The 22383-nt window shown below is 36.5% G+C and overlaps 1 protein-coding gene across 3 annotated transcripts in view; it reads right to left on the minus strand.

Moving 5' to 3' along the window:
• LOC150102528 (osmosensitive cation channel TMEM63C-like) overlaps positions 1-19659 on the minus strand; it is a 491876-nt gene extending 472217 nt beyond the window's left edge. For all 3 annotated transcript variants that reach the window (XM_090398766.1, XM_090398765.1, XM_090398767.1), the window contains exon 1: positions 19481-19659. The gene's annotated coding sequence lies outside the window, so the exon portion shown is untranslated. The remainder of the gene's footprint in view (positions 1-19480) is intronic.
• Positions 19660-22383: the final 2724 nt, after the last annotated feature.

Here is a 22383-nt window from a genome sequence, read left to right on the forward strand (position 1 = left end):
TGGGTGATTTTAATTATGGCAATATAGACTGGAATGAAGAGATAGCAACTGGAGGTAAAGAAAATGAGTTTCTTGAGGGATAACGACCTCAGATAGTATGTAACAGAGGGCACACAAGGAATGGGGGTCTTGGATTTGGTCATCTCATCAGAGGATGTAATTGTAAATGAGGTGTCAAATCATCCACCAATTGGTGAGAGTGACCATGAAATGATTACCTGGGTGGTTGCCAGCAGTGCAAGGACCTCGGTGAGAAAAGGGTATATGTGGAACTACAAGGGGGGGGGGTGATTATGAAGAGCCCAGGAGACAGCTTGCGGGTGTAGCATGGAATGAGGAGTTAGCTGGAAAAGAGATCGATGCAGCCTGGGGGATTTTCAAAAACTGTTTAGTAGATGCAATGTCTAAATGTATTCCAAGGGTGAGAAGGTTAAATAAAGTGGGTGTGAGATGGATGAATAAAGAGATTAAGCATGCGATACAGAGAAAAAGGGCATTGTGGAGGCAGCATAAGAGAAGTGGAAATAACCAATTCCATAAGGTCTACAAAGACCAAGCAAGGAGGGTGACTTGGTTGGTGAGGGTAGCTAAAGAGAGGTGTGAACAGCAGTTGGCTAATGAAGCCAAAAAGAATCCTAAGGAGTTCTTTCAATATGTAGCCAGCAAAAGAAAGAATAATTATGGAAGGATGACATTGATTGGAGAAAATGGTATAAAGACAGCTGATGCAGAATGTGTGGTGGAGATACTTAATGAGGTGATCGAACTCAAGCATCAAACTATAGGCCTATCTGTGTGTCAGGTGTTGTGGTTAAGTTGTTGGAGAAGCTTGTGAGAACTAGGATCCAGAGTTGGGTTGATAACAATGGTATTATCTTTGATGGACAGCATGGATTTACTAAAGGGGAGGTCATGTTTTAGTAATTACTTACTTATTACAATAAAGTGACTGCTTCCTCGGACAGAGGAAAAGGATACACAGTAATATACTTGGATTTCGCAAAGGCTTTTGATAGAGTACCTCATGATAGGTTGACAGTCAAACTAGAGCAGATGGGGTTGGATATTAGATTAGTACATTAGATTGGAGACTGGCTATCTGATAGGTATCAACAAGATGTGTATGGGGGAGTGATATTCAGGAAAAGGAAAGTCCCTAGTGGAGTGCCTCAGGGGTCTGTTTTAGGTTCATTGCTGTTTAACTTGTATATTAATGATATAGGTGAAGATTTGGATGGAGATATTCAGTTGTTTGCAGATGATGCAAAGTTGGGACGAACCATGAAGTGTAGTGAAGATGTTGTGGCCTCACAGGAAGACTTGAATAGATTGAGTGATTGGGCACGGAAATGGGGATGCGAGTTCAATGTTGCAAAATGTAAGGTTTTAAAATTTGGAAAACAAAGATGGGATGCAGATATGCTTGGTGAGTATAGGAAATAAGAGATCTGGGGGGATAGTGGATAAGGATCTAAAATTTAGGGGACACATCGCCAAAATTGTGAAGACAACACAAAGGCTTCTAGGAATGATGCAGAGGACACTGACCTGTAGAAGTAGGTAGATTCTTGTTCCATTGTATAAGGCTTTGATTAGGCCACACATGGACTATTGTGCCCAGATTTGGTCACCGGGTTTTCAGAAGGATGAAGAGATGTTGGAAAGCGACCAAAGGGGACTGGCTAAGGTAGGTTCTGACCTCTGGAATGTCGAGTATGAGGAAAGATTGAGAAGATGTAATTTGCAGAGTCTGGTGGACAGGAGGAAGAGGGTAGATATGATAGAGACCTACAAGTTGGTAAGGGGTTGTTATAGGATCAATGCTGGAGAAGTTTTACAGAGAATAATGGGAGATCAGGGGAGAACCAGAGGTCATCCCTGGAAACTGTATAAAGAGGGTGTGAGTAGGGGAGTGAGAGGAAGCTTTTTTTCGTGCAGAGTTGTGAATGACTGGAATGCCTTGTCTGAGAATGTGGTGTCTGCAAAGAGTTTGAATGTGTTTAAAACACGGTATGATGAGCTGTGTGTGTGTGATAAAAGGACCTCCCAGATGAGTCTTTGACTCCATGAGGTCTTGGGGTGGTCATAATAATAATTACTCAGGACATGAGACAAGTCGTAAAAATGATGTATCTTTCTTACTCAGGAAAAAGATGGCTAGGTATATATATTAGGTTATAATCCAGTGAGTGACAGAATCATTTCTCTCGGTGTGAGTGGACATCCAATGAATATGACCATCATTCAGGTTTATGCACCCACTACAGAGGCACCAGAAGAAGACATTAAAGAATTTTATGGCAAGTTACAAGAAGTGATAGATGCAACACCAAAGCGCGATTTATGGCTACTTATCAGAGATTGGAATGCAAAAGTGGGAGAGACTGAGGAACAAGGAATAACAGGTCGTTTTGGTTTAGATATTTGTAACAGTTCAGGGAAGAGACTAGTTGAGTTTTGTGCAGAGAATTCTTTGTTTGTTGCTAACACCTGCTTTAAACAGCACAAAAGAAGATTGTACACATGGATATCATCTGATAGACAATACAGAAATCAAATTGACTATATACTTGGACAAAAAAAAAGACGGAGAAGTGCAATTCAGTCTGTTGAGACTTTTTCCAGGTGCAGACTGTGGAACAGACCATGTGTAATTAGTGGCTATGATACATGTGAAATTACGGAAACTGAAAACAATACGAATGTTGATCAGATATGATGTTGGAAACATGCCAGCTGAATACAATATTAGTATCCAGAACAGATTCAACACACTCAATTTGTGTGAAAGAGAACTAGATGAGCTATGGGAAAAAATTAGATTTTTCCTCCCCCATGTAAAGTAACCTGTATACATATTGTAAATTTGAATAATTCAAAGAAATCTGGGGAAATTTAATCCCCAGATTTCTTTGAATTATTCTTCTTCTTGAGCCTGCAATTAATCAGGTTCTTCTCTTAGTAGCAAAAACTTTTCTTCCACTATTCTGTTCTGAGCCTTCTTTTTCAAGGATGTTTACCTGTCTCCATACAGTGTCATCTAGCACTGTTTTCCTTACTCTTCCTCTGGGTCTTTTTCCATCTATTTTTCCTTCGATGGCATCTCTGATGATTCTATTACCTCTCAGAATATGTCCCATCCAGTTTCCCTTTCTTCTTTTTATCCTCTTTAACAGACTTCTTTCTTCTTCTACTCTTTAACAGACTTCTTTCTTCTTCTACTCTTTAACAGACTTCTTTCTTCTTCTACTCTTTTTAAGACCTCTTCATCAGCTATTTTATCTGTCCATTTGATTTTTTCCATCCTTCTCCAAATCCACATCTCAAAGTTTTCCAAAATCTTAATTTCTTCTTTCTTCTTCTGTCCAAGTTTCAGCTGCATAGAGGGCAACACTCCACACATAACATTTTATTAGGCTTTTCTTTAGGTTTCTATCCATTTTCTATTAAAGGCATCTCTTCCCATCACTATTCTTGCTTTTATGTCACTTTTAAATCTTTCATCACTGCTAATCACACTTCCTGGATATTTAAATGTCTTTACTTGATTCAGTTTTTCTCCATTTATTTTGATATCCATATTTGCCTCTTTCCTTGCTATTTTCATTATCTTTGTTTTTCTTATGTTAATTTTCATTTCATAATTGATACATGATTCCAGTAATCTGTTCAACAGATGTTGTAGTCCTGTTTCAGTATTTGATAATAATGCCTTGTCATCTGCGTATCTTATTGCAAATATTTGTCTACTTCCAATTTGTATTCCTTCTTGAGAATTCTCCAGTGTTTCTTTTAACATTGCTTCGGAATACACGTTAAACAAAATTGGTGACAGAACAGCCTTGTGTTACTCCTCATCCAACAATACCAGGTTCTGTTGTACCATATATGCCTCTCACCATGGCATTTTGGCATATATAGTGAAATAATTAGCCTTCTGTCTTTCCAATCTATACCAATCTTTTCCATTACTTTCACCATCTTATTCCATTTTACAGAGTTGAAAGCTTTTTCAAAATCTACATAACAGATATTAACTTCTTTATTCAATTCCAGACTTCTTACTATTCTTAATCTTATCATTCTTACTTACATCTCGTGTTCCCCTACCCTTCCTAAAACCAAATGGATCTTCTCCAAAAAATTCTTCAACCTTAGATGCAATTCTTCATGTTAAGATTCGCATAAGGATTTCTGATGTATGGGAAATGAGGCATATTGTTCTAAAATCCTTGTAGTTCACTGCATTACTTTTCTTTCATACGTTGGTAAATAAAGAGGTGACATCAAAACTAACCATTATGTCTGAATTTTTAATGATATGATTTTTAATTAGTGATTTGAAATGGATTGAATGTTTTTTTACAAACTAGAGGAATTTGCTGGGGGGGGGGGGTGCTAACTGTTGGGCAAGTTTATACGTGTGATTATCTATGCTACTGACTATGGGGCATAGGGGTATATCAAACTTTTCGATTTTTGGTAATCCATAAATGCAGGATGGTTTAACATGAACTAATTTTATTTTTTTTGGCAATTTCTTTTGACCAGGAAATCGTTTTTTTCATTAATTTGCAGACTTTTTTCCCTTTGAGACTTACTGGGGGCCTCGATCTATAATTTGGTACATACAACCATCACATAGAAGATATTGCTCTTTTTTTTTTTGTTATAATCTTCTGGATCCATGACAACTCTTGTATTTCCCTTATCAGCTTTTCTAATAACAACATTTTTATTCAGACAGGAAGATCTGTTAGCATCCGCATGGAAGAACATAAAAAATACATCTGCTACTATTATTATGGCAAGTCAGGACTGGCAGACCATGCTTTGGACACCCCTTCACACAGGATTAGATGGAAGAAAACAAATGTGCTATTTAGAAGTGGTTACAGATCTAAAAGATAATTTTTTGAGTCAGCCATAACTATGAAGAATTCTCTTAACCTGAACAAATATGGCTGCATTAATTTGCCAAAAATTTGAGAGATTGTTATCTTAAGAGAAACTCCCACATAGCTGCAATTATCTTTTTTTTTACAACATTAAAGGGCCTAAAATAGGACTTTAGATCTTTTGTCCATTACATTTCTAATTCACTTAGGGAATTGAACAATGTAGATCCGAATATAAATTAAATTATACTTTAATAAAAGTTTCAGATATTTTGGCAACGTCACGTTGCCATTTTCAAAAGGAACTCGCAAAAAAAAAGGCACGTGCACGCAGGCACTACAACATAGTAACAGAGAATGAAGATATGAAGCTATCGTTCTCCTAGAAGTCCTGATGGTGCCCTCTAGTGGGCTAAGTAGGTGTTCTTGGCCGTTGGGCTGAAGGTCAGCTGATGTATGCCTCCCAAATTTGGGGCAGTCGTATACAACCAAATTTGTTGAGGTTTAGGGAGTTTCTTAGGGCTGAGGCTGATTCCATAAATAGTCTTTCGAATTTGTATTTGCTATGGTGTATTACTGTAGCTTTCTTCCACCGTATTCTGTGGTGTGTATCCAGAGCATGGTCTGCAAGACCAGAATGGCTATATTTGTAAAACCGGATGTAGTCCTTGTGTTCAGAAATTCTGATATTCGCTGTCCTGCCTGTTTGGCCAAAGTACGACAGTTTACAACTGCAAGGGACCTGGTATAGGGGAGTCTAAGTGATTTAGAAATGCATAACCAATGTATAAGCCTGTCTACGAGAATTTGTCCATTACAATTGTATAATTTTACTTACTCACTGTCGCGTATACATGCTGTGTTGTGTTCTGATGAAGCCGATTTGAAATTCAGCAAAATATAAGCAGTTAATAAAACATCTTTTGATAAAATAGTTGATTTGATGTTGTTAATACCATTAAAAATAAGTCATGAATAACTGTCAACATCTAAGCTTACCTATTAGATTGATGATTCTGCATGGAGAAAATATTGTATACAAAGTGCGACAGTTCGGTAAGTTGAAACTGAAATTGTCCAGAAAATTTAACAGGTTAGCCTTCCTCATATGATGTCGTGAGAGCGATATCATTCCAAGTTTTCTCAAATTTAAAGAAAAGTTAAATTTGGCAAAGTTACATGGCATTTACCAATGGGCAAGTTTAGCATTTGTCTGAGAACAAATCGCTGCTACTCACATAGAGCTTAGCAAGTTAAACAGCTCTATCACCGCTCTACACGAGGACATAAGCAATGCATTAAATCCTGGAATGTGGACGGTCCTACATCACATCTCCAAAGTTGCAGCAAAAAAAAGAATTCACAAGAGTTAAAATCAGACAAATGAAGAGAAATCCTACAACAGCACCAACAATACGTTCCAACTGCAGCTTCGATGAGAGCACGTGGTCGTAAATTTATCATTAGAAATGCTCACTGAAGGAGTGAAGAACGCTCTCAATCTGGGGCATAACTTTGCCGTCGTACCTAAACAAATTCCAAAATTAGAAATCGTGATGAGGTAGAACAGGACATCTACGATCTTCTATTGGCAATGGCTAATAATGTGTATTTATATATAGCAAGCATCCTAAACAAGACTAAACCACCAAAAAGTAATATACCACAAATGAAATAGCTGCCTTAAAAAATTTGTATAAGAATAAAAATATTATTATTATAAAATCCAATAAGAGAAATGCAACAGTTATCATGAATCAAGAAGATTATAACAAAAAAAATGCAAATCTCCTATGTGGCGGTTCTACGTAAGTACCAAATTATAGAGATCCCACTATGTTTCAAAGGAAAAAAGTCTGCAAATTAATGAAAAAAGTGACTTCATGGCCAAAAGAAATCATTAAAAAAATAAAACCAGTTCATGTTAAACCACCCTGCATTTATGGATTACCAAAAATCGAAAGTCTAATATCACCCTATTCCCCATAGTCGATAGCATAGATATTCAACACTTATAAAATTGCCCAACAGTTAGCCAAGTCTCTTGCCCCCCCCCCCCCACCCACCAGCAACTCCTCTTCTTTTGTAAAAAATATCACCTCTTTATTTACAAATGTGCCACTCAGACACTCTTGATTTGATCAAGTCTAAATTTCCCCCAGACATCTCTGAATTATTCAAATTTACTATGTATACAGGTTACTTTACATGGGAGAAGAAAAATCTACAAACAGATTAATGGTACTGCTATGGATTCCCCCTCTCCTTCCCCTTTAGCAAACTTTTACATGGAACACTTTGAAAACAAACAAGCTACATAGCTACATATAAGCCCCTAGTATGGTTACGCTATGCTGATGATGTGTTTTCTATTTGGCCCCATGGACAAAGACATTTTGGATATGTGTCACCTACCTAAAGAGCCAACACTCCAAAATCCACTTCATAGTATAAAAAAAAATCTAATAACTGTTTACCTTTTCTTGACACTTTAGTCACCTGCCTTTTTCAGATGGATCACTATCTTTTTCCATTTACAGAAAACCAATATACACAGTAAGATATCTAAATAAACAATAACATCATCATCATCATCATCCAGTCCAACAGCATGGCATTTTAAAAACACTTACACACAGAGCAAGAGCTACTTGTTCTAACGATACAGCTCTGTCCACAGGACTCAAATATCTGTGCCATACGTTCTTGGCCAACAGCTACAATTCCTACAAAATATATAAAATACTACATAGTTCCATTACTCCTCTATCCCCCTAATACAGGAACACAACATTATCATTTCTATTCCATATGTCATAAGTACATCAGAAAAAATAGCTGAAGTACTGATGAAACATCACCTTCACACCACATTCAGGATAAACTTCACCCTCTAACACACCCTGGAGTGCATGAAATTCCATGTGACTATGACTTAGTCTACTATTGGCAGACAGGAAGATCTGTTAACATCCAGCTGGAAGATCATAAAATTACATTCAATACTATTATTATGGCATGTCAGGATTGGCAGACCATGCTTTGCACGCCCTTTCCCACAGGATTAGATGGAAGAAAACAAATGTGCTATTTAGAAGTCAGAACAGATCCAAAAGATTATTTTTTGAGTCAGTCATGGTTATGAAGAATTCTTCTGACCTGAATAAATATGGTTGCATTAATTTGCCAAAAATTTGGGAGACTTATCTTAAGAGCAACTCCCACATAGCTGCATTTTTTTTTTTTTTTTTGTATAACATCAGAGGGACTTTATAGAAAACAAAAAGAGACCAAAATAGGACTTTAGATCTTTTTTCCATTACAATTGTATAATTTCACTTACTCATTGTCGAATATACATGCTGTATTGTGCTCCGATGATGATGGTGATTTGAATTTCAGTGAAATATAAGCAGTTAATAAAACATCATTTTATAAAATAGTTTGTATGGCGTTGTTAATATCATTAAAAATAAGTCATGAATAACCATCAACACCTAAGCTTATCTGTTACATAGATTAATATGGAAGAAATGTTATAAAATGGAGAAAAAGATAGGAAGAAAATAAAAGACTATCCCAGAATGATATGTAAGAAGAGCATAAACATGGGAGTGAGAAGCAGGGTTTTTTTTGTTGTTTTTTTAGCATAATGAACATACAACAGTGAGAGCCTTCCATAATGAGTTAAACTCAATGATAATATTCTGTCTCAATGTGTCCAATGTCTGTCAGTTTTGTCAATCCCCTCTTTCTGATTCTGTTTTTCTTAAGTCTCTTTGTCACAGTCTATCAAATTTGTTTCTATATCACTACCCTAATTACTAACCATACTGAACTTTGATTTCCTTTTTTTGTTGATTTTTTTTCCAACCTATAGTCATTTTTCTCTGAGAACATTTACAATTCCACCTGACTTTCTTTTCCAACTGCATTGATAATGCAACACTTCTGATTGCTTCTTCACCAGTGACTCCTTAAGCATACTTTGGATTGTGTTTGTCCTCAAGCAAATTCAGATCACTACCTAGTTGATTTCTCGCTTCATGCAGCAATACTTGACACAGCCGATGTCATTTTTTTTTTCTCAGGTACATCAGCAAATTCGGCTATAATGCACAGTGCCAGCAGTTAAAAATTATGTAAAACAATGATATAAATGATGATAAAAGTACACACGCACGCAAGAAAATAAACTCGGGAATAATGTAAAATTAATAAATAAAAACATATTCTGTTTAAAAGTGATGTATATAAAGGTTAGTATTTTGAGAAATTTACAAACACACTGGAATCAGATAAAATCTGCCTAAGTGTATGGGAGCCAAGGGGAATTAAGCATGCTAAAATAATGATTGCACTCATTGATGAGATGAAAGCAATTAAAATATGAAAGATGGTTAACACAAAGCTACACTAGTCTCTCACATTGCATTTCATCAGCCATCTTATGGCTCCACACAGGATAAGATGAGTATGGCCTACACAGAACAACTGGCATTCACAGTGATGCTACACAAAAAGCTGCTCTGATTGTTTCTGATAGAATATTCAGACAAAAGTTTCCTGAACAGTTTTTTTTCACTGATTTTGGGGATCCTATCAACTCTAATGAGCAAGCAATACACAATATACAGTCTGCCCCTGTTATGTCAACCCAACCTTCCTGTGATGGGGTCTCTTTCCACAAAAGGGATTCTGGCAAAATCAGCAAGTATTTCCACTACAAAGAGATACTTCCTGGTTGGAGAAAATTTTGAATAGACCAAAAGGTGATAGATGACTATCTCCTGGTGAAATACCACCACCTGGTTACTGGAGACCTGAAGTGGCATGTGACATGTTTGGTCTCCAGAGCAGGGATTCTAGTTTTCATTCTCCTCCTCCACCTCTGCAGTGTGAGTGATGCCTTTCAAAATCATGCCAAGCATATTTAGAAACCCACAATCTCCTCCTGTGGCACTGCCACAGGCCAGCCACCAGCCTAAATCTATCAATAATGAGTCGGAGGCTTTGCAACTGGTCCATAATCCTGATGCCACATACTCGGCCAGGTTATTCCTGGCATGTTATAGCAAGTCAGAGCAGGAAAACTAGAATTGCATGGGTGCAATGTAGCAAGGATGGCGGCTTTGGAAATGAGAGGGTTTACCTTACATTAAGAATACTGCCGATGCACTGGTTTTTCTATATACAAATGCTAGGAGCATTTAGAATAAACGAATGAGTTTATGGCATATGGCAGTCTCTCCAAAGATTGTTCATATCAGTGAAACTTGGTTAACTGATGAGGATGCTCTAACAGAGAAATAAAAGGGTATAACACATTTCAACAAGATAGGGAAAGTAAAAGTGATCTTGCAGTGTTACGCATGATAAGAGATGAACTATGTCCTCTCAGGAGGAGAATCACAGTGAAAATAGCATTAATGACTTTGAGAGTATATGATGTTTATAAGACAAGATATTTAGTGGGATATTGCTATAGACCAGGGAATATAGATGGTGATGAAGAATTAATTTTGCACGTGCAAAGCAAATGATCATTATAGGGAACTTTGACTATAGTGATATAAACTAGACAGAGGAGACAGCATGCAACAATAAAGGAATTGAATTTTTGGATTTCTTGAAGGAAAACTATCTTTGGCAGCATGTGGTTGAGGGAACAAGACAATCAAGAGTCTTGGATTTGGTCATAGCATCAGAGAATCTGATTGTGACAGATGTCATACTTGCTCCCCAGTTGGTGAGCATGACCACGTAGTCCTGATTTAGAGGATGAATATATCGGAGGTATCAAGGCAGGATTTATGTGGAATTATAATGCAGTGACTATAATGCAGGTTAGTTAACTTAGAAACAAGCTTGCAGCAGTACAAAGGATGAGAGAATTTAAAGGAAGAGAAGGCTGTAGAGCACAAAAGATACTTAATAAAAAAAAATTGTTGACAGCAATGGCAGATTGTATCTATATCAAGTGAAGAAAATAAAGCAATTTGGAGTCAAATGTATGACTAGTGAAATAAAAGAAGAACTGCACATGAAAAAGATTTTGAAAGATATATAAAGAGACGTGAAAACCATTTGCAGAGGAATATAAGGATCAAGCTAGAAAAATAACTGGCATCGTAAGAGAAGAAAAAAAAATAGAATACGAGAGGAGACTAGCACTGAAATCCAAGTGGAATCCCAAGGAGTTGTTTTGCTATATGACGAGTAGGAGGAAAAATGATAGTGGATGGATTACCTTGCTAGATGGAGAAAGTAGCTCAGGGTTTTTTTTTATATTTTGATTGGATTTTTATGGTACAAAGACATCAAAGGTCATACTGTGCTAGTATACAGGTTACAGCAGTGCATAAACGTTTAGTAGGGCAATCACAAACATCCATGCTCTTGGCAACATTCAAATCCACAACCTCTTGTCTGGAGAGTGGATACATTATCCACTTGGCCAACCAGGCCAGTTGGAACTCGCATGGCCAATGCAAATGACATAGTTGAGCTATTTAATGATCACTTTATTAGAGTCAATCCTGCTGTATTATGGATTTAACTATGTTAAATCCATAATACAGCAGGATTTATTCCTAGAAGGATAAGGAGTGGTGAAGTGGGGACAAAATGGAGGTATCAAACTATAGGCTTGTTTATATTTCTTCTGTAGTTAAGATTTTGAAGAAATTGGTAAGACCTCATATCTAAAATTGGGAAGATAAGGGCAATATTATTTAGCCCAGCATGGATTTGTTAAAGGGCACTTTTGTAATTTGGTTACCATTTTCACAAAAGAGTAAAACGAGCAGCAGATGAAGGTAAGGCATACACTCATATTTTGGATTTTTCCAAAGGCATTTGATAAAGTGTCACATTGCAAATTAATTTTTAAGCAGAACATATGGATTTGGATATCAAGTTAGTGAATTGGATTGGTAATTGGTTTCCTGATAGATATCAGAAAGATATATTGGAAAGCAGTATCAGGAAAGTTACAAGTGGTGCTCCACAAGACCATTACTGTTCAATCTATGTCAATTATATTATCACAGGACTGGAGAGAGATGTTCAGTTGTTTGCAGATGATATAAATCTTGGGAAGGTTATTAATAACAGTATTATATATAGAAAACTGTTATAAATTTTATGTAAATTAAATTGCAATAGTTTTTGGAAAAGTTACAAATTTTCTAAGTAAGTAGTTAAGGAATTTAATATACAGTACTTACAGAAAGCTCTGCAGAGAGACATTTCAGAATGGGATATGTCCACCCCAAACTGCAACACGGCTCTCACAATGTTGTACCATGCTTAGTACCAAATGATTCAGGAGTTCTTGAGGCAAACTGGCCCACTCTTATTTCAGAGTGGGAGTATAAGGCCTTGTTTGTTTTCTGGAGAGGGGAATTTCAAGCAGCAATGCTTCTCCCTATTGCATCCCAAATGTGTTCTATGGAACTGAGATCTGGGAAGCATGCTGACTACTTGATTCCATTAATACCTCAGTCTCCAGAAGTATCTCCACTGCTCATGTATGATATAGTGTGGCATTGGCATCCATAAAAATGAATTCTTCACCTATAGCAACATGATGTTGAAGAACTTTGTTACAATATCGTTCACCAGCATAGTCCCTTTTTCCAGCATTTGCAGCTCGGTGCAACCATTAAGCATAATGCCTCCCCACACCATGATCTCAGCACCACCATATCTATCCCTTTCAAGAACATTCTCACGATGGTAAGCAGTACCACTTTCATGCCAGATCAAGTGTCATCTAGAATCGAAAGAAAGATAACATGAATTTCATTTGTAAAGAGTACATTAACTCATTAGTGTCTTGTCCAATTTTTATGGATACAACACCACTAAAAATTTGCTTTACGATGAGCTGTGTATAGGCCTACTTGTCACAATTCATTGAGATATCCATGTACCTATGCTTAAATGGTCCTGACTTGCAAGATGACCTGTCGTGATGCATTGATTACGTTTTATGTTATAACCAAAAATCTGTCGTCATGGTCCATGGTAGAGTGAGAGCAACCTCTTATCAAAAATCTGTTTGCTAACAGGTCGCCCAGTTAGAGTTACTGTCCAGTCTCGATACAACACTATGTGAGATTCCAAACTCTCTGGCAATATCTGTAATTCTGTAGCCTTCTTCATGCTTTCCAATAATTCTTCCACACTTGAAATCATCCAGATGATGTCTTTGTGACATTACAAGACATCCAAGTTTGCAACTTTATTCCTTCACAAAAAGAGCTTCTTTTAAACACAATTCACTTATTGCAGCCTTTTGCCTTTTATCCTGTTGAGTGCTACCATGTGAACCCTTCATGCACAATTTGAAAATTTGAATGTGCACCCACTTTCTACTTGAAATAGTCAGTTATAGAAATTGCCACAAGCTGATTCATCTGAATTTACAGTTGTAATCTTCAAAAATAGTGTTCGTCCTTAGGTTTTAGACACCAGTGTATAAAGTTTTGAAATTTGGAAGCCACAGATGGGATGAATGCTTCATGCTCATTTGGTGGAGTTAACTGGAAGAAGTGGAGGAAGCAAGGGATCTTGGGATAATTGTAAATAGAAATTTTCAGTTCAGAGGGCATATTGCAAAGGTTGTGAAGAGTTCTCAGAAAACTGCTGCAATATTGAGGAGGACAGTAACCAAAAGAAATAAAAGCATGGTTGCCCCAATGTATAAAACATTAATCAGACCACATCTGGATTCCTGTGCTTGCTCAGATCTGGTCACTGGAATTTGAAGGGGATGATATCAGGACTGTACGATGTTGATTATGAGGACAGACAGAGCATGCAGACTGCAAAGTTTGGTGGATAGAAGACAAAGTGTGTTGGGGGATGGGGGATATGATTGAGACATTTAAGCTGTTGAAGGATTATTATCATAACAAGGAGTGGTATGATACTTTGTAATGACTAGCGTTAACCCCCCCCCCCCCATGATGAGCTGTGAATCTGTGGAGGTCACGAAGATAATAATAAAAGTAGCTTTTTCCAGGATGAAATGCCTTAATAAAGTGATCATTAAACAGCTTCACTATGTCATCTGCAATGGTCACTCAATCCTCTTTCCATTTAAGAGGCACATTTGTCCAGTCATTTCTCCTTCTACTGACCACATAATAAAAATTACTTAGGATTTTCCTTGGACTGTAAGTCCTAATACCTTCTCATATTGCATTTTTTTTTTCATTATGATACTAGTCAGTTTTTCTCAAGTCTTATATTCCTCTCACAAATGCTGCCTATCTCTTTATACTTTTTCCATAACTGCTTTTTTATTTGCAGTTCCAATTTCATTTTATTAGTTATCCACTTTTAGACCATATCATATTTTCTTTTCCACTTGAGGAATGCACTTTAATTGATAAATAATTCACTGGCCCCATGCACTGCAGATATCTCATTTTGCAATTCTTCTATCCATGAAATTGCCATTAGCTGATTTCGAAAATTAAGGTCACCTGCCTTATAATTCCACACACAGACCAGACCACACTTAAGACTATTGTTCTCAAATTTGGTCTCCAGGATTTGAAGTGGATAAATTAACTGTGGAAAGGGTACAGAGGGGGATAACAAATATAGTTTCAGGCCTGTACAATGTTAGTTATGATTGGCTGAGGGAATGTGGACTGAAGAGTTTAGTGGATAGAAGAAAGAGAGGTGATATGATCGAGACATTTAAACTGTTGAGAGGCAATTACAGGGTTAACATTGGGAAGTTCTCTCACTTGGTGAAATGGCAGGAAGGAGTGATGACAAGGGGCCCATTCCTGGAAGTCATGAAAGGAAGCTGTGAGTAAGAGGGTGAGGAGTGGTTTCTTTGCGTGGAGGATGGTTGAACCGTGGAATGCATTGCTTGATAGTGTTGTCTGTGGAAATACTAGTCGCGGTGGTTGGCAGTAGATGGTGTTGGTGTAGTTGCGGTCAGTTGATGGATTGAGTGGTTGAGGCAGAGTTGTAGAACAGGTGCCCTTCCTCAATGAGTCTTTGGACTCCCTAGAGGTGTCAAATAATAATAATAGTGGTGAGAGCAAGAACGGTCAATGAGTTCAAGGAGTGGTATGATAGACTGTTTCCTAGGAAGTTCCTTCCACAATGAGTCTCTTGACTCCATGGAGGCCTGAATAATAATAATAAATTCCTTTCTCCTTGATACTTCAAGTTAAGACTATAGTCATTCTTACGAATGGGGGCAAGACTGACATCTCAGTTACAATCAGATCCTCTGATGCAAGGATCTAAATCCAAAACTCTTCATCCTGTTCATCATGTTCCCTGTACATGTTGATGGAGACATCTGTCCCTCAAGAATACCAAAACTTTCACTCCCTTACTACAGAATGTTGTTTCCACTTCCTAATTTATAGTACTACAGGTTTAAATCTTTCACAATGATAATTTGCTTGACAGTTCCCAAACAGATTTGCCTAAAGATTTCCTGCTCATCAGTGGCATATAATTGATATTTGGAGATGTGGTGTGATAAAGGAATATTATAAAAAATTATGAAATTTGTAAAACATTTTAATTTATTAATAAAAAACTTATATTTATATATCATTTCAATCCTTCATTTCTGAGATTTAAACACTGTGTAAATTTAGAAGAAGTGAACGTGATTTAAGATTAAAAATTTTTAACTTGGCTTCATATTCTCAGTTTAAAAAATGTGCACAAACTATCTTCAATACTGTTTCCCTGACTGTCAAGAAGGATGAAAATAAATGTTAAAAAAAAAAAAATTATCTAACGAGAAACCACAAGGAATAACTAACTGCACTTCATTTATCAACTGCAGGTAATCCATAATTACCTGCAGATGATATCTGAATGAAACTAAGCTATCTGTACTGTTGAGAGCTATCACACTTTAATTCAAGTGTATTTATTTATTTAGCTTATGTCCCACACATGAAAAGTTACATCACATTAATCCTTAATATATATGAATACAATAATAGACAACTCAATCACACAAATTCAAGTGCAAATTTCAGTTAGTGTGCAAGTGGCAGCACGTGTAGTGCATAAGCTCTGCTCACCTTTATCAACTAAAAATGCACATCGATGCCTTGCAGACTCTGCATAGGGAACCACATTCCTCTCTCTTCATATATATATATATATATATATATATATATACAGGGTGTTCGGGATAAATTTGACAGTTTCGTAAGGAAAAAGAAAATCTTCTTTGTATCTATTAAATTTAATGAATTGACAAAAAAACATTACAGAGCATGTAATGTTTTTTTAGAGCTTATGCACTACACGTGCTTAAGCAGAGCTTAAGCACGTGTAGTGCATAAGCTCTGCTCACCTTTATCAACTAAAAATGCACATCGATGCCTTGCAGACTCTGCATAGGGAACCACATTCCTCTCTCTTCATATATATATATATATATATATATATATATATATATATATATATATATACAGGGTGTTCGGGATAAATTTGACAGTTTCGTAAGGAAAAAGAAAATCTTCTTTGTATCTATTAAATTTAATGAATTGACAAAAAAACATTACAGGCAGAGTTAATTACAATACTATCAACAAGATTTACTCAAAATAACCACCATTAGCATCGATCACAGCTTCAATTCTGCTTCGGAACCTCGAACAAGCTGATGCTACAGTCTCCCTGGGAAGGGCCGCAAAAACTGTTTTAATTTTATCCATTAACTGGGCTTTTGTATTACTGGAAGTGCGATTGGTGTCTTTTTCAACTGCGCCCCATACAAAATAATCCATGGGGTTAAGGTCTGGGGAGTTTGGAGGCCAAACATTTGGACTGGTGAAGTCGTAGAAATTTTCAGACAACCATTTTTGACTTTTCCCAGAGGTGTGGCAAGGGGCCGAATCCTGCTGCCATACATACAGCCTACCATTGGCTACCCTTGTTATCCAGGGCTTGACTACAGTTAGCAACTCCACAAACAAAGCCCGAATTCCAATGCCAGGGTTCTTCAACACCTGTTCCTGCAGATTTGCGAGGAATTCTGCTGTACGAACGCAATCAGATCGTCTGCTAGGGATCTTTCTTCTTGCTACATCCTCGTAGTCACCATTGCAAGTCTCTAGTTCATGCCTGATTGTTTTTACTGTATTCAGGGAGCATTGGGCAGCAGTCGTAATATCCTTATTTTGATGGCGGGCACGAATCATCATGATACAAGTTATTCTCTTCCATGATTCAGGTGGGTTCCAGCTATCCATCCTTTCTGACATCTTGTATATGAATGAAGAAGGGTCCAAACTTTTAAATGAAGAGAAGTGTGTGTTAATACATGTAACTTACGGAAAAATATAATTAATTATAAATATGTCAAATTTATCCCGAACACCCTGTATATGTAGAAAGTATTTTTAACTTGGGTATAATTATGTTAAAGAGTAAAACCAGGTTTAAAATTGCTTGGTATCTTTAACACACACACACACACACATATATATATATATATATATATATATATATATATATATGTAGAAAGTATTTTTACCTTGGGTATAAATATGTTAAAGATACCAAGCAATTTTAAACCTGGTTTTACTCCATTTCCCAAGTAAGCAAACAGACTAAAAGTCAAGTTTGCGCCTGCAATTGATGCAAGTCTAACTGATCCCACAGGTAGTGCAGGACCAGGGCAACTCGTGGCAAAGGTGGAACAAGCTCCGATCACTAATCTTAATATTTACCCTTAATGCCAAAACACATCTCCAAGAAGGGGATGTATGATGTTTTGTAATAAAGGCAAGGGGCCACTACCCAGACCGGTTTCAACCTTTATTGAGGTCTCGTCAGTGGGAGCTAGGCTAGAAATACCAAGATTTAGTAATACAGAGCTTGTAAGTATTTCGCCAAAACAAGTTACCATAAGGTGTTTTAACCTTATTAAATAAAAATCTCTGGGCGGCCAAAGAAGAGATGGAGGGAGCTGGTAGAAGAGGACTTGAAGATGAAGAACTTGGATGTGGTGACAGCCCAAGACAGGAAGGTGTGGAGAAGACTCATAAAAAACAGTGACCCCACTTAAGTGGGAGAAGCTGCAGAAGAAGAAGATTTCCTATTCAGATATCAGTAAAACACCAAATAACACATCTGAATGATTGCATCTTGTATTAAGCCATATTTTCAAGATCGATTAGAAAAATGTTCAAATAGTAAGAGAAACTGATAATTTTGTTAACTGCCATGTATCTTTACACATAACTGCAAACAGTGAAACATTAAAATGAGGTAACTTTTGTGTAATGCAAGTGAACTCTAATCCATAACTGTTTAGTTGCACCCAGAAATACTCTAGTACTCATTTTTAGTCAATGATTCTTTGAATTTTTTTTGAATTTGAATATTTGAAATACTTGTTTAATTAGAATAATAAGTGAGAAAATGAACAGAAACAATCATGAAACCAGTTCTACATAATAAAATTACACAAAAATTACAAAATGATCAAAAACGTATTAGCAATATTTCAAAATTAGTTATTATTATGGGACCTTCATGCAAACGCCTATTCTCACTGCCCTATGCAATTTTCAGGGATGATTCTTTGTCTTCTCATTTTGTTCTACTTTTAAAAATCTCAAGCATTAAGGAATACCTGGGAACAACTTATATCTCAATTATATCCTCCACCATGGTTTCTACAAACTCTGTAGATTACATGCTCTCAATCTATCCTCGCAGTCAACATTCTAAGATGTTACTTTTGTACCTTCTCAGAATTTCTGCATTAAACCCCATAATATACAAAGATTTACTGTCCCTGACTCTATCTGTGAAGACTCACCAGCGTGGGGAGTGAGATGGTTCTTGAATAGCCCCATATATGTTTCTCTGTCATTGTGCGTTCTTCGGCAAGTCTATTTTGCAAAAAACACTGGCTACCTCATCTTCAGCTAAAAAACCTCAAGTGTCAATTAACTGGCAAGTGGACTATGGATGTGGTCAGAAAGGTATAGGGAACGAAGTTTAGGTACAGAAAATAGATAAATGTGGTTGAGGAAAGCTGAAAGAGATAGAACTATGTAAACACGCTGGACATAACGATATTCTATCAGAAGGCACATCTTAAAGGAAAAAAACAAAAATATTAGTCTGATAAATAAAACCCACTGGGAAAATGTAAACAATCATAACATCTACATCAACGATTAACACTCATTATAATTTGAACATGGATGCCTGATATTTTTTGTTCACTCTACAGATTGAGTCAGAATGCTGCAAAAATGATTATGGTCCTAAAATACCCAAACAAAATGTTCCTAACAGCTTTGTATCACAATTACGCTTTCGCAGTTGTGTGTCAGACCATAGTGTGTGGATCAGTTGCAATCGTTCATCTGCAGTAACTTTTCATTATCTTTCAGAAATCAAAACAAGTAAACAAGTAGAAGGAAACGTGACACAGGCACGCTTCGTATATTAACAAAAATTAACAAAAAAACATAAATTCCTGACAGTATTAACCGTGAAATGGCACGGTTAATACTATCATGAAAAAGAAAAGAAAAAAAAGCTAAATTACTCACAAATGGGATGGTGACAAATTTTGACTACTTTACTGATTAATTTGGACGCAAGCTTGTCATCAGAGTATTAAAAAGGTAATAATAAACGGCAAATGTAGCACCAGAAATAGCAAGCATTTTCTCACGCATGTTTATCAGTTTAGGTATCTGAACAGCTGCTAACAAAACAAGTCAGTGAATCCACCTGTACTACAGCGTGTTATTGAGTTGTTATTATGAATAAAACACCAGGTAGCGCTGTTTTAACTCAAAACGAGCTGCTAAGATTGAAACTGATCCATATGAGTAAAGAAAACATATTAAGAGAGTAGGGATCTAATATGCTTGGTGGGGTAAAGTTCTGATAAACACCTAGAACAAAAATTAATTACTTTCATGTCTTCTTATATATCCTGAAAGAAAAAGAACAAATAGAGGTTCGATGTAGTAGTGCAGACGGAGGGTTGTATAGTGGATGTCCTCCCGAGATGAGTCTTCAGACTCCTTGGAAGTGACACGAATAATAATAATAATAATAATAATAATAATAATAATAATAATAATAATAATAATAATAATAATAATAATAATAATAATAATAATAATAATGATAACAATAATAATAAATTATTACAATTTGTTGAAACATTGGATTAAAGGGTTTTAAAATACGTCCTTTCTTATGGTATGTCAGTTGCTTTAATTGCTGATTTTCTTTTCGTTTATCAGAACTTCCCAGACCGTCCCCCTCGTAAATGAAATAAAAGTGTAGAGGATAAACAATTAGTGAGGCTGCAGTTGGATTGAAGTTGTAGCTTATGTTTTAACAGAGTAACGGAAAGCGGTAGAAGGATAAATGGAGCAATGTACATGGAAGTGTTCAAAGGAAAGAAGGGACAAAAACACTGCATATATGAAATAGCGGTTAAGTAAGGAAAAGTAATCAATCAGCAGAATTTCTCTTTCTCTCTCTCTCTCTCTCTCTCTCTCTCTCTCTCTCTCTCTCTCTCTCTCTCCATGAATTTTTAAGGAAGGAGAGAGAGAGAGAGAGAGAGAGAGAGAGGGGCATTTTTGAAAGCATTGAAGCTGTTTAGGTTATCTTCACTCCGTTGAAGGATGATATTGAGGTCTAGTGTTTAAGGCACTTGTGATCATCTTGTAAATGATCACGAAGATGGGGGAATGTTGATCGACATTCATGTGTATAAAAGAAGTTGGTGAAAGAAAAGAGTCTTGTAACACTCCTACATCAATTGTGAAACTAACTGAATGAGCCGTCTACCACGGCATGCAAGAAATAATCAGAGGAAAAGCTGACTACGATTATAGAGGATGAAAGGTAGACCGAAGAAAAGCTATTTTCTTATCAGGCCTCAATAAGGAACATGACCAAATGCTCTAAAATATCAAGAGAAACAGAGAATGATTCTAATATCTTTCCATGGAAAATCTTCAATAATATAAGCTAGAATATTAGCTGGTAGAAACCATATTGTTGGTCGTTAAGTGATGATTCTGTATGTAGCAGACAAGCTGCCTACTGATTACTTTCTCCAATATTATGGAGAGGACTGAGATGAGAATGATCGATCGCTGGTTTGAAAGATAGAATTTTACTCCCTTTTTTTGAATAGATTAGATGTATGTTTGTTCCTATTTATAATGACAAGTGCCAGATGAGTATAAAAGATCGCAGACACTACATGCTGCATTAAATAGTTATAGCTCACAGAGATATTTTAAATAAAATTATGGAAATGCCATTGAAACAGAACGAATTTTTTTTTACCTATGTAGTATTTTTATGAGTTTTTTTTTCTGAAAGACAACAGAAGGAATATAGTGCCCTGTGTATTGTATGTAAGAGATATGTCATAGAGAATATGAAAGACTAGAGTAAATTCAAGAGGTCCGTTTTATATTTAGGTGCTCTAACAAAAATAAAAATAAAAATAATTCAGCTAACGCCTTTTATTCCCTTACAGGGAGTAGGAGAGGCCTTTATACCCTATCTAGCTTTTGGAGACTGAGTGGGCAGCTCAGTCTCCATCGATAGCCAATCAGAGATAGCTGACCCATGTCTATCACTAAATATAGGCTGCACAGATGAAGAGACGGGTAAACAAGTGCTGCCATCTCTTGTTATCTAACAATAACATGATATCTCACTGTTTGAAATAATGTGGGTTCCGATTGATTATCTTGATGTGTATGGGACGAAAACCAGAGTTTCCGGGACAAAAATTTTTCTTGCCCGTGCCAGAGATCAAATAACTCCGGATCCTGTCGAAGATAGACTTACAAAAAGTTATTCCAGTTGGCGACTAGATTTGAACTTAAATTTACCTTGGGGTGGCCTGGCACAGAGGATGCAAGCAAAACTTCCATTGGCCCGTACAAAGTCAGATTTAAATTTGCTAGTTATCTGATGGTTACTGTGAATTGTTTCAGTGGAGGCTGTATGTGAAGCTAAACATACAGCCTCCACTGAAACATACAGCCTCCACTTTCTTGTTATAAGCAACCTTTGGTATGTTTTTTTTTTTTAACTTTTCCTATACTTTGGAGTTAAACGATAACTTTCAAATGTACAAGAAGTTTAGACGAAATGGGAAGTGAAGGCCTTTATGCAGTGAGAATAATTTCTGTGGCTCATAGCAGATATTTAGATAAACAGTGTAGAATCCGTAGTCTACGTATGGAAAGGAAGAGCAGAAGTTTTGAAGGTCATCCTCTATAGCAGCTCTATTGACCAGTAGCAGGATATTAGGAATAATTGGAAATAGGAAAGGAATTCACTGTGAGAAAACCTCATAAGATTATGATCTGAGTGACCAAGAGGTAACTATACGGTATACCTAGAAGGATAATTGGTAAAGAAAATATTAAGTGTATTGGGAGAAGGCAGAGGGTAGCCATCTTTC

Source organism: Typopeltis vanoorti, chromosome 10, assembly GCF_054136105.1.
Source record: "Typopeltis vanoorti isolate ZY-2024b chromosome 10, IOZ_Tvanoo_1.0, whole genome shotgun sequence".
Lineage (NCBI taxonomy): Eukaryota > Metazoa > Arthropoda > Arachnida > Uropygi > Thelyphonidae > Typopeltis > Typopeltis vanoorti.